The following is an 11994-nucleotide window of genomic DNA, read 5'->3' as shown; positions in this document are numbered from 1 at the left end:
GAATTTTTTTTGGGGGGGGGGGTCGCGTGGTGGGCCGGGGGGGGGGGGGGTGGTTGGCACATGGTCGGTTTCTCCAAGTGCAGTCCCATGTGTCAGTGAAGAGGCAAGCCGAAGCGCGTTCCGTTTACGTGAGCCGTGTGCAGGACCGAACGTGTGTGGGGTGCAATGCGACTGCGACTGCGACTGGGGTGCTGTGAGTGTACCCCCTTTTTCCTTTTAAACTAGGTGCTTCCCCCCTCAAAAAAAACTTGGTGCTTCGCACGATCCATCGATACTACTACTAGTAATCCGGTAATCCCGACTGAAATGGTGCGGCAGGGTCTTTTCCCGCGCGATATGCTGGGAGGTTGACTTAGTTGGTTTTTTTGGACGAGTAATGCTACACCTACGTAATCCCAGTTACGTAATTATCGTAATGTGAAATGTGTGAGCTGTTGATTGTAGATTGGGGGAGGGAGGGGCCCACCACCATGAAAATCAGGGAGGAGAGAGAGGCAATTTATGTTAACCCTTTCGTAGGTTCCCATAGATGTATAAAGATGTGAAATGCGTGAATGTGTAGTGGATGTACTATTGGAGTGCCTAAGATAAATTGTATATGTAGACCCTATGTGTTTATTTACTTCGCATGTTAGCTTTGTCTTGGTTCAATAAAAAGCAGAGTTGGTGATGATGGTGTGCCTGCCATCCTGCAATATAGGCCATCCGATCTATATCTAATGGATAGAAAGGAAACTATGACAATTTACCCGCACTCCTCTCCACATTTGCAGATAAGGCATTCCCTCATTCATCCTTTTTCCCCACAAGATCTTGATGTTCCGTGCAACGCACAGGCATCTTGCTAGTACTCCTACAATATACTATATTATTGTGAAAGTTCATATACGTCGGCCGAGATTAATGCAAACACGGTAGATTTTCATTACATTTCAAACTTTTATAGGACAGAAAAATAAAAGAAACCTGACCCTATACCTATTCTACGGCGGCGACCGACGTCCTCCATCTGCGATCTCCATGTACGGGGGCGGGGTTCAAGACGAAGGTGCGGTCTCCGACGAGGAAGAGTAGAACACGGGAGATGGAACGGCTAGTTGGCACACCATGCCCTGCCGCCTCCCATGCCCTACTCATACTCGAAGGAGTCCCCGACCTCGGCGGTGCCGCATGTTGGACGACGGCAAGTAGGACGCATGGCTGACGGTGCTCCCGTCGTCGGCCACCATCATAGGCACCGCTTGTGCGGTCGCGTCCGCGTCCGGCTATGCCGCTATTGCATCACGAGCGGCGACTTGAGCGAGGGCGGCGACCTCGAGCTTCATCCCAGAAAACAAAGCTCTCCCGCAGAGCATTCGCACTCGCGGTCATGGCGGATGTGGTGCCAGGTAGTAGGAGGTGCGTTATGGTGTGGAGGTTAGCTGGGCATTGCCACTTTAAGTAGCGCATTCCGGTGAGGCCAAAGCGTCCGGGCGTGTCATTAAGTCGCCGGAGTTTGTTCCTCGGGCACCGAGCCTCTTAACGATGGCATACGGACGGACGTCATGAATGCGGGTAGCTGGCGTTGGCTAGGAACGCACCGCGTGACGGCGCGAGGGACGAGGGTTTTTGGTGTGCCAGGGTAGTCAGCTGCGGTCATGGCAACATTGGAGATCCCCTTTGCTCACATGCGACGCCACATCTAATTGAAAAAGCAAGACGACCCAGCATGGTCTCGGGTCCTGGGGATGCAGTTGGACGCGCTACACCACTCCGCGGACGCGTCGCAACACGTGCGCACTTCGGCGCCCCGTGCATCCTCGACGAGCCGGGTGTTGATCTGCTAGTCGTGCCACAACGCTAACGCCACCCTCGGCACACTGAAACCGACCGTGTCCAGCGATGATGAGCGTGTCGCTCACCGCGGTCGCCCTGTCCAAAGGCAGTGCTGGAGCTGCGCCACGTTGCTGGCCCCCACGACCCACATGAATGGTTGCCGGTTGCAAGGAGGTCGTGGGCCAGCTCCTCCATTGGACTAGTCTGTGCCACGTCGCCCCGATAGGTGTGCCCCACAAGTCGGTTTCCCTGTTTTCCTGGCCATATTCGAGCGTTAGTGCTCCACTTTGTGCATTAGGCGCAGAACAGGTGGTTTTTGTGCCCTGGTTCAAATGTGGTACAGTACCAAGTTGTTACCCTAGCCCCAAGTGTGGTGGTTTTGGGTACGTGCCACCCTTTTCCTTTTCAAGTAGTGAAGCATAACACTTGATTAAGTAGCCGGATGGTGTGCTAAATGTAGGTGTCCGACTGCTTGAAAGAATAATTGAGGTGTGCCCGGTCCGTGCCCGCATTTAGGGGTCCAACTTACCATGTTCCGGCAGTAGTAACTATACTAGTCCCTACGTACTCCCTCTGTTTTTATTTACTCCGCATTTTAGCTTTGCTTAAAGTCAAACTATGTAAACTTTGAAGAAGTTCATAGACAGAAATAATAACATATACAATAACAAATCAATACCATTAGATTCATTATTGAATATACTTTCACATCATATATATTTGCTATTGTAAATGTTCATATTTCTACTCTTACTAGCAAGATGCCCGTGCATTGCACGTAACATCAAGATGCATTTGTATGACTAGTTTATCTTGTGAGAGAAAAGGATGAACGAGGGAAGGCCTTATTTGCAATCGTGAAGAGGTGTTTGGGTACCTTTTTGCAAAATTGTCATAGTTTCCATCCTATCCGTTAGATATAAATCGGACGGCCTATATTGCAGGATGGCAGGCACACCATAATCACCAACTCTGTTTTTATAGGAGTCCGTTCGATTTATATCTGACGGATAGGAAGGGAACTATGGCAATTTTGCAAAAAATACCCACACCCCTCTCCACATTTGCAAATAAGGCCTTCCCTCATTCATCCTTTTCTCCCACAAGATAAACTACTCATACAAATGCATCTTGATGTTCCGTGCAACACACGGGCATCTTGCTATTGTACATAAAAAGCAGAGTTGGTGATGATGGTGTGCCTGCGATCCTGCAATATAGGTCGTCCAGTATATATCTAACGGATAGGATGGAAAATATGACAATTTACCCTCACTCCTCTCCACATTTGCAGATAAGGCCTTCCCTCGTTCATCCTTTTCTCCCACAAGATCTTGATGTTCCATGCAAGGCATGGGCATCTTACTAGTTTTCTATAAACTTGGTCAAATTTTATGAAGTTTGACTTCAGTCAAACCTAATATGCAGAGTAAATAAAAACAGAGGGAGTATCTTACTCCGTGACCAATACGGAAGGGAAAACGAGACAACTTATTGTTTATTTGAGCCGTTCAAGTATAATCATGCAGCATTGCTTATTTCTCGTTCCTCTCCAACCCTCTTCTCCATCGATCATGCCGCCCTCCGGTCGAGTCCATCCTCCCGCATGCGTCATTTGAAAATTCCGCTGAGTATCATTCGCTTGTATTTCCAATGTTGTAATTTATACGACATGCATACAAACAAACGGTTCGTTTAAAGTTTCGCTTTGCCTCCACTACACATCTTGATGAGATCGATTGATGTTTGAGAGATCAATTGTGTGTCGTGCAACAAGGAGATAAAGATTTGGTCTGTTTCTATGATAGAATGATAGAAATGACCCGCGGGGGGGGGGGGGGGGTTGTGGGGATCAGAGGGAGTATATTGTACGTTCATAAGCGAAACGAACGTATTGTACCCACCCTAGTCCTCTTTCAATCGATCTCTAGACCCCGAGATGAAATCGAGAGAAAACGAGTGGGTGCATGTGTGATACCTAAGGCGGATTCAAAATTTTGAACCGGTGATCATAGCATCTGCAAATCATATATAAAGGGTATTCAATGTTCGTTTCGCTTTTGAACGTACAATATACTCCCTCCGATCCTTTCTAGTTTACATATAAGTTTTATGTGTAGTCAAAGTATCTCTACTTTGATCAAACTTACAGAAAAAGTATCAACATTCAACAACGCCCAATCAATATTGTTAGATTCGTACGTACTCCTAGATTTGTATTCAACCAGAGATGGTTTCCAATTTTTTTTCAACCACGTGAATGTGCTTGTTCTCGCGCATGCTCTTCCTACTAGGATTTTGCAACGTATAGCCAGTCCAATAGTAACTTCTTAACCTACCTGTCCAATAGTACTAGTGGAGTACTGACAACATCTGTAGTAGAGTATGCAGTGCTCATAGTACTCCCTCCTTCCATTTATATAGGGCCTAAGAGCAAGTCTAATAAGGCCTAGACAACATGCTATAAGACTTGTCATGTCATTAAAATCCTACTTGGAGGAGTGAGAAGAGAGGAGAGAGAGTGAAGCGGGCTCTTATATTCTACAGCCCGGCCATAACACATAGATCAAGAAAAAAGTATGCATGCAACTCTCTTCCAATCATATACCTTGCTCATGAAAATATTAAATGCTTAGAGCCAACCTAATAGCCATTAAGAGCCAACTTACATGGCACTTTTGCCGATGTGAAGGAGAGAGATGTGAAAAAGTAAGGGGAGTGAGCTCTCATGCAAGAGTATATGCATTCCTAGGTAAATACAGTAAATATGAAGAGATGGGAAAAAGTACTAATATAATAGCCAATCTTTTATATTATTTTTTGCCAGAAATAGCCAACCTTATAGCCCATCTGAGTGCATATAGATGATGGCTATAGATGACCTGAAACGCCTTTGACTATTGACAAGATTAATAGTATATGAGATGTATAATGTGAAAATTATATCATTGGAAGCTCCTTTCACATATGAATTTGACCATATGCTTTGTGTAAGTTGCATGTCATATATTATTACTCTAACATTTGGTCAAAGTTAGCCTCAAAAAACGCATTAGGCCCTCTAGATGGAAGGAGGGAGTAGTAGTGGAAGTGGATCCTCTGACGTAGGATCCCTGCCTTACCCTCCGTTTTGGTCAATTACTGGTGGACCCATGCTTGTTAGGCCCCGCATGTCAATTACTCAATGGGTTCGGCCACGTCAGGGGATCCTCATCCGTAGTATACTCCCTCTGTTTTTATATACTCCGCATAAAATGGAGGGAGTGGTAGTATAAATGACGCGGGCGGGGGAGGGGGAGGGACGTCAATTTGCTCTCAACTGCGGTCCCACAAGCGAGCGAAAATGCAAGACGAAGCGTGCTCCATTCGGTGAACGACGTGGAGGGTCCAGCATGCTGGGTGCAATGGGAACGCAACAAGAGCAATGTACAGTCAAAACCGATTGACCGGTCATCACTGGAACCACTATTCACACTAGAACCTTCGCCGCTTGGCCTATGCCAGCCACTGCCCCAAAACCACACCTCCTCTCCAGCCCATTCCCCCATCTTTCAATCCCCTAGCCCACATCAAGCGTCCCCTAGTTCACCGGAAAGCCATGGTGCGCCGCAACATCACGTACTACAAGATGCTGACGCCGGAGCGCCGCGCAGAAATCGCGGCTGCGGTTAGTGCCACAGACCTCCGTTCGCAAGCTCGCTTTGCGGTGGGCCAATCCCTGAGTTCTCTAGAGCCAAGCTACAAGGAGGAGGAAGCCGATCCAATGTTCATGGTGGAGGTCGCAGCGCAAAAGGCCCCCGATGGTTATGAGACGATGGACGTCGACTTCGTGCCGGCGTCCGGGTCTCCCATGGTGCTGGCGGACCAGTGGTTCAACATGGCGATACTAAAGGAGGACAGAGAGGCAGAGGCTCAACTCGATGCGGAGCGCGTGCATGCCGCTACCATCGAGGCTCTCCTGTAGGCGGAACCGGATGTCGTGGATGTGAACAGGGCGGTGGAGTCTCAACTCGACGCGCAGCGCGCGGATGCCGCTGCCATCGAGGCCCTCCTGCAGGCGGAACCGGACGTCCTGGACTTGAACCGGGCGGCGGAGGCTCAACTCAACGCGGAGTGCGTGGATGCCACTGCCATCTAGGCCCTCCTGCAGGCGGAACCAGACGTCCTCGACTTGAACCGGGAGGTGCTCTCATCCGTGCAGAGCGCCCGCACGCTCCACGTGAACCAGTAGCTGGAGGCCGAGGACAACCACGGTGCGGAGACACACGTCGGCAGCTATGACTGGTTTGCGCCGGCAGCCAAAGACGACGAGGCCGTCTCGTTCCGCGAGCAGTGATAGTTTTTCTTTATGTTGTTGTTTTTAGGGATCTTTTGCTGTATAAAAAAAATATATTGTTATGCAAGTCGCTAGACTTCCATCATTTGGGTCAGTCTACCATTTCAGGTGGTGAATATCCTTTGTCTCCTAACCCTTCTTCCTCACCTCTTCTTCTTCCCCAACAGACCACCGCACGGGCCATACGGATCCACCCCAACATGCGGTTTGATAAACATAATGTATGAACGAAAATTATCTGTCAGCGGTAGCACATGTTAGTGAGGGTGCATTCCCTTGGTTGGGTTTGCGGCGTGCAGGAGCGACTGTGTGAGGGTGCAGTGCGACCGCGGCGTGCAGGAGCGACTGTGTGAGGGTGCGGTTCGATACAAATCATCGTTTGACATGTCAATTAATGCGTATTTTTTCTCCAAAGCCCAAAGAGCTAACCATCTCACTCCTTATCGCTTGATTAATGCAGCTCCATGCAAACAAACCTTCTCACTTCCGCATGTATGCAAGGGTATATTAAAGTCCTTGGTTGCTAGTACGAGGCAAACCCCATCAATTTTGCCTCGATTAGTGTTCGTGGCCTTTTGCAAATTGTAATTTTGATATACTAGCCTGGTGTAAAAAAAATGGAGGTAGTAACTATTTGACTTCCTTCCCCATTGCGGTGACGTCGATGATATCTAGAACTTTGTGGTTTGGCGAAGTGCGTTCAACAGAGAACACCGTTGAGGGAGACCACGGTAAGTCGTTCGCAAGTGCCTCCTACAAGCCGAGACAACCGCCTTATTTGCATCCAGGAAGTCTGTTGAACCAAAGGACGCGTAAATGTACTAGTACTACTAGTACACAATAGCGTCTTCCATCCAGCTTAGTGCGGTGAGGTGGTTTCTCGAAGAAGACGATGGAGAAGCGGAGTCAACTGAGAGTGAAATGATGGTTGCTTTGTCCTACTTTGTGATTTGACGCCTCACTGCTTTGTGATTTGTGATAGAAGGGATAGGGGAGTAGACTCTGTGCTAGATACCGTACATGCGTCCAAGCACGGGAGAAAGAGGAGAGACGTTGCAATTTTCTATTCCTTCAATCAATCAATCAATCAATCAGGGAGCTTTGGTTGCATATTTTTGGCTTTGGCAGCACCGTCCACAAATGGTTCCCATCGATGACAAAAGCTATTTTCACATTTGGCTACACATTGTGGATGCCCTTAACCATACCACTTGGTTTTGCTCATGTGTGCTATCTATACAAATCTCAATTATATTGATCTAAAAAATTATAAATCAAGATTAGTAGAAAGGAGGTGATTTTTTCATGCAGATGGCGGCGGCGGGGGGGGGGGGGGGGGGTTTCTTACTTTTAGAGGACATTGGCCTGGCGGTTTGCTAACATGCTGTCCCATGTGTTAGTGCTTTACCAAGACGATCCGCGTCCCACGTGAGGCAGAGCAACGGCAGAAGCAACACGCGGTTAACTTGAAGAAGATGAGGGAGAAGCGGATTCAGAAACAGTGAAATGATGGTTGCTTCGTCCCTCCAACTTCTTTTTTACTAGCATTATTATTACTTCGTCCCTCTAACTTAACTGCGGGAAAGGTGCAGCTTTCTGATTTGACGCCTCATTGTTCATTACTACGTCGGCGCCATGGCTAGGGTGCTTCACCCCTGCTGCTCTGCACTGTATTTCGGTATGGCACGTGGACCCAGTAGCTTGATGTCCCACATGTCGGCGAAAGGGACTAGAACATTTATGAAAGCGAGCGCTCCACTCTTACGACGGAGAAGTACACGACACAGCAGCCCAGTGAACTGTCACTTGTACTATATACTAGTACTATAGTTTTGTTATTTCGCACGATCCATCGATACAAACCCGACTAAACAGGAAAGGGCGGGATTTTTCACATGCGGTAGATGATACTAGCCATAAATTTCAAAGGCAATTTTAATGTATGCAAACTGAATAATTAAGTAAAAATATGATATCTAGTAAAACTAAAAACACATATGATTTATTGTGTTAGAGTGTAGTAGTAGTGTTGTATTGCATAGTTGTTAGATGTAACATGCGAGAACGTGTAGAGATGTAGTTTTGAAGGGCCTATAGAGATAAAGCATAATGCGGTCACCAAACTTTAGAATACACTCATTATGGTCACTATATACGTTTTGCAGTGATTATACAGTCACTTGCTCACCGTTCAGCATCGGATTGCACTCTGTTGATCGGCCAAATAGTCTGTGTAGCACCATGTTGACTAGTTAAATTGACCATGTTCCTTGTGGGTCCCACCTATCAGTTTGCATAGGAAAAAGGTCAGATAAACACAAATTTACGCAGGCGCGACAAGACTCCAACCCATGCACGAGAATCAGCTGGTTGTGTATGTGTCTGTCAGGGCCTCATGTGTGCGCATGCACGTGTAGGTTGAGCACTTGAGCGTGAGAGTGTGTGTTGGTCGCGTGGTGTGTGCATGCATGCGTGCGTGTGTGCGTGTGAGTGTTTCCTGCATGCGTGGCTGCGTGTGTACGTGTGAGTGTTGCATGCATGCATGGCTGCAGGTGTTCGTGTGAGTGTTGCGTGCATGCAGTTCGTGTGCATGCGTGCGTGTGTGTGTATAATCACCACACCAGCTCCTATGTGTTAAAACAAGCGGCTCAGCATACCAATAGAAGGCCACCTTGTCCGCTGTACCCGCGGTCATGACTTCGAACCATCGTCCAATATTTTTTTGTTGTTTTTTTTCATTCTTACTAGCAAGATGCCCGTGCGTTGCACGTAACATCAAGATGCATTTGTATGACTAGTTTATCTTGTGAGAGAAAAGGATGAACGAGGGAAGGCCTTATTTGCAAATGTGGAGAGGTGTGTGGGTACCTTTTTGCAAAATTGCCATAGTTTCCTACCTATCCGTCAGATATAAATCGGACAGCCTATATTGCAGGATGGTAGGCACACCATCATCACCAACTCTGTTTTTATAAGAGTGTAGAATAGTAGATACAAGCCGACAGGTGGGCCCAATGGTAGTGAGATAATGTGATGCAACACTAGAGGTGCCACGTGGAGCATTTAACTAGTCAACTAGTCGTGTCTTGAGCAAATACAGAGTTGTATGGTGAGCCCGTGACTGTATAATAACCACAAAACACAAATGGTGACCGTAATAAGTGGACTATGAAGTCCAATGTATGTACCGTGCTTTCGCTCCAAATACAATGATCGTCACTGTATATATTGCGAGAGAAAGATGAAACATGCGTGAATGTGTTGGGGGCTTAATTTTAGAGGACCTGGAGATTGTTTGTGTGCGTACGTGAAAGGGGCGTAGAGGGGGTGTATGCGATGGGGAGAGAGAGATGCTCTTCGTTTCTCTTTATTATGACTAACTTTATATATAGTATAAAAATATAAAAATTCACAGTGCAGAATAAATATCATTGTGGGCACCATGCAACAAATTTACGTTCATACTCCTCTATATAACTTTGTAATGTTGTATATATGTTGAAATTCTAAAATAATTTTTTGGCCACACTTTATTCAAAAGGAAGGTTGTATGCGAAATAAACGTGAAGAGAGGGCTTTTTAGATCAATGGGGTATGTGATGTAACATGTGTGAATGTGTAGTTCATGTATTTGGCAGGGCCTAGAGAGGTATGTGTGTGTATTACGTATTCGAGAGAGGCAAGGATAGAGGGGCCGACGTGGGGGAGGGGGCGTGGGAGAGATAGCACGAGAAATGAGAGAGGTCTAGAGAGAGAGACTAATATGATGTCACGACGAGAGATTCCCTTAAGTGTGTTTATGCAAGGGGGGAGGGGACAGAGGCACGAGGAGATATATTTTTGTATGGTGTCTGTGTTGGTTTGTGTGGGTGTGAGAAGATAATGAGATGGGGGAAGAGGGTGTGTCACCGCATGAGGTCTGGTGGGTCGAGGTGAGGCCCTTGTTTCGGTTCCTGCGCCACATTGGTCGGCCCGTGACACATTTAGGGGGACCCATGGATGACTTGTCGTACAAGACAATGATAGTAGAATTGTCAAGGACTCTGTGTCCACTAACAAAGCCGGCTAGGATTTGTAACCCTGGGTTCTCAGACTAAGGTAACCCCTTATCTCTGATATTACTATTCATCCAACCTAACTTTAAGGATCGTCCTACATAATGCTCTACTAGAAACATACCCGTCGATTAGGAAGAGAGGTGTGAGGCAATGCGTGAGAGACATACCTAAAGATAATGTGCATATAGGAGACACGTAGGCAGGTCTATGTGTATAGAAAGGGTCGATGGGGATTGTTCGTGTGTATGCTTGTGAGAGGAAGAGAGCTTGTGATAAAGGTTAGTGAAAATAGTCGTAAATGGTTACGAGAGGGAGGGAGGGTTATATCGAGAGCATGTATGTGAGAAAGACACCTTGGGAGAGAGTGTGTGAGCATGTGTGAGAGACCACTGATGGAGAGTGAAACTACACGTAAAAGACTGATGTACACCTTGCTTAAAGATATAAATTGTATCCAAATATTAGGATGGGATCATGATATTTGCAATTCGCGTAAGGGACGGTCATTGATCTATTAGACATCTTGATTCTATCTAATTTGAGCATGTCTATGTTATTATTCGACATAATTGATCCACAAGTTAGTATTTTGAACTCCAGACAATGCATCCTTTAGCAATCGAATATAAACGTGAGTATAGTTCATGTTGTGTGTGTAAAGCACATTATGCATACGAAAGTTACACAATGAACATTATAAATAGCTAGCTATGAACTAGTATACATTTGAATTCAACTTAAGGTGGTTAAAAAATCGAATTCAACATGAAGTCCATTCAGTTATTTGAATTCGATATCATGGCATTTGTAAATCATACCTAAATTATGGGGGCACCAATCCTTGCTCTGATTTTGTACATAATAGCATATATATACTCGTGTACAAAATAGATTCAAATTTAGCTCCTCCATTCCAAAATAATTGTAGTAATAGGATTTTCAAGTGTCAAAATTTCAAAAAGAAGCCGATATTTTAATGAGTTTTTCAAACATACAATGTCAAATTTAATGTTGTCTATTTAGGTCAATCCTCAAAGTTCAAGAGTACTCTAAACGTGAATGCTTCTATTTCAAAATTTGGAACGAAGCGCCAAAAGAGCCTCTACTCGCCCGAAACCGTGTGAGACCAATGTTTGGTAGTAGAAGGAAATTACTTTTCTATCTCTGACCCGTAAAACCTACCGGCCCAACGTCCAAAGTTCTAAACCGTGGTAGGTTTGTAGCTTCATCTAGACGCCACGCAACCGCCTCCGAAAAACATTCATACACAATGCCCGCTGTTAGGGATATTACTACTGGACGTAAACCGGCTAGGAATAGCCGGATTAGCTTCATGAATATTAGAAGCCCGTGAAGACGTAAAAATGATGACGCTTTACGAAGGCCCAAGGCCCAGAGGCGAGTTAAGGCCTGTAGATATAAACCGACTTAATTGTGTAACTTGCTTTGTAAGATAGGAAGTGTAGAGACCGAACCGAACACGTTTATTATCCGGCTTCGGGACTCTGTAAACCGGCGGGCGTCAACCTATGTATATAAAGGGATGACCCGACAGCGGTTGAGGGAGAGACAACAACTCGAGAGCCAGACAAAGCAGATTCGCTCCCTGGCCTTCGAAACCCTAGCAATACCAATCACAACTAGATGTGGGCTTTTACCTTCATCGAAGGGGCCGAACTAGTATAAACTCCCGTGTCCCCTTGTCCGATTTAACCCCTTTAAGCTAACCCATCGCGATGGCTCCACGACTAAGTCCTTTCACAAGGACATCTGCCCTGACAACCC

The sequence above is a fragment of the Triticum aestivum genome, chromosome 6A (assembly GCF_018294505.1).
Source record: "Triticum aestivum cultivar Chinese Spring chromosome 6A, IWGSC CS RefSeq v2.1, whole genome shotgun sequence".
Classification (NCBI taxonomy): domain Eukaryota; kingdom Viridiplantae; phylum Streptophyta; class Magnoliopsida; order Poales; family Poaceae; genus Triticum; species Triticum aestivum.
Note: the sequence above shows the minus strand (reverse complement) of the source record.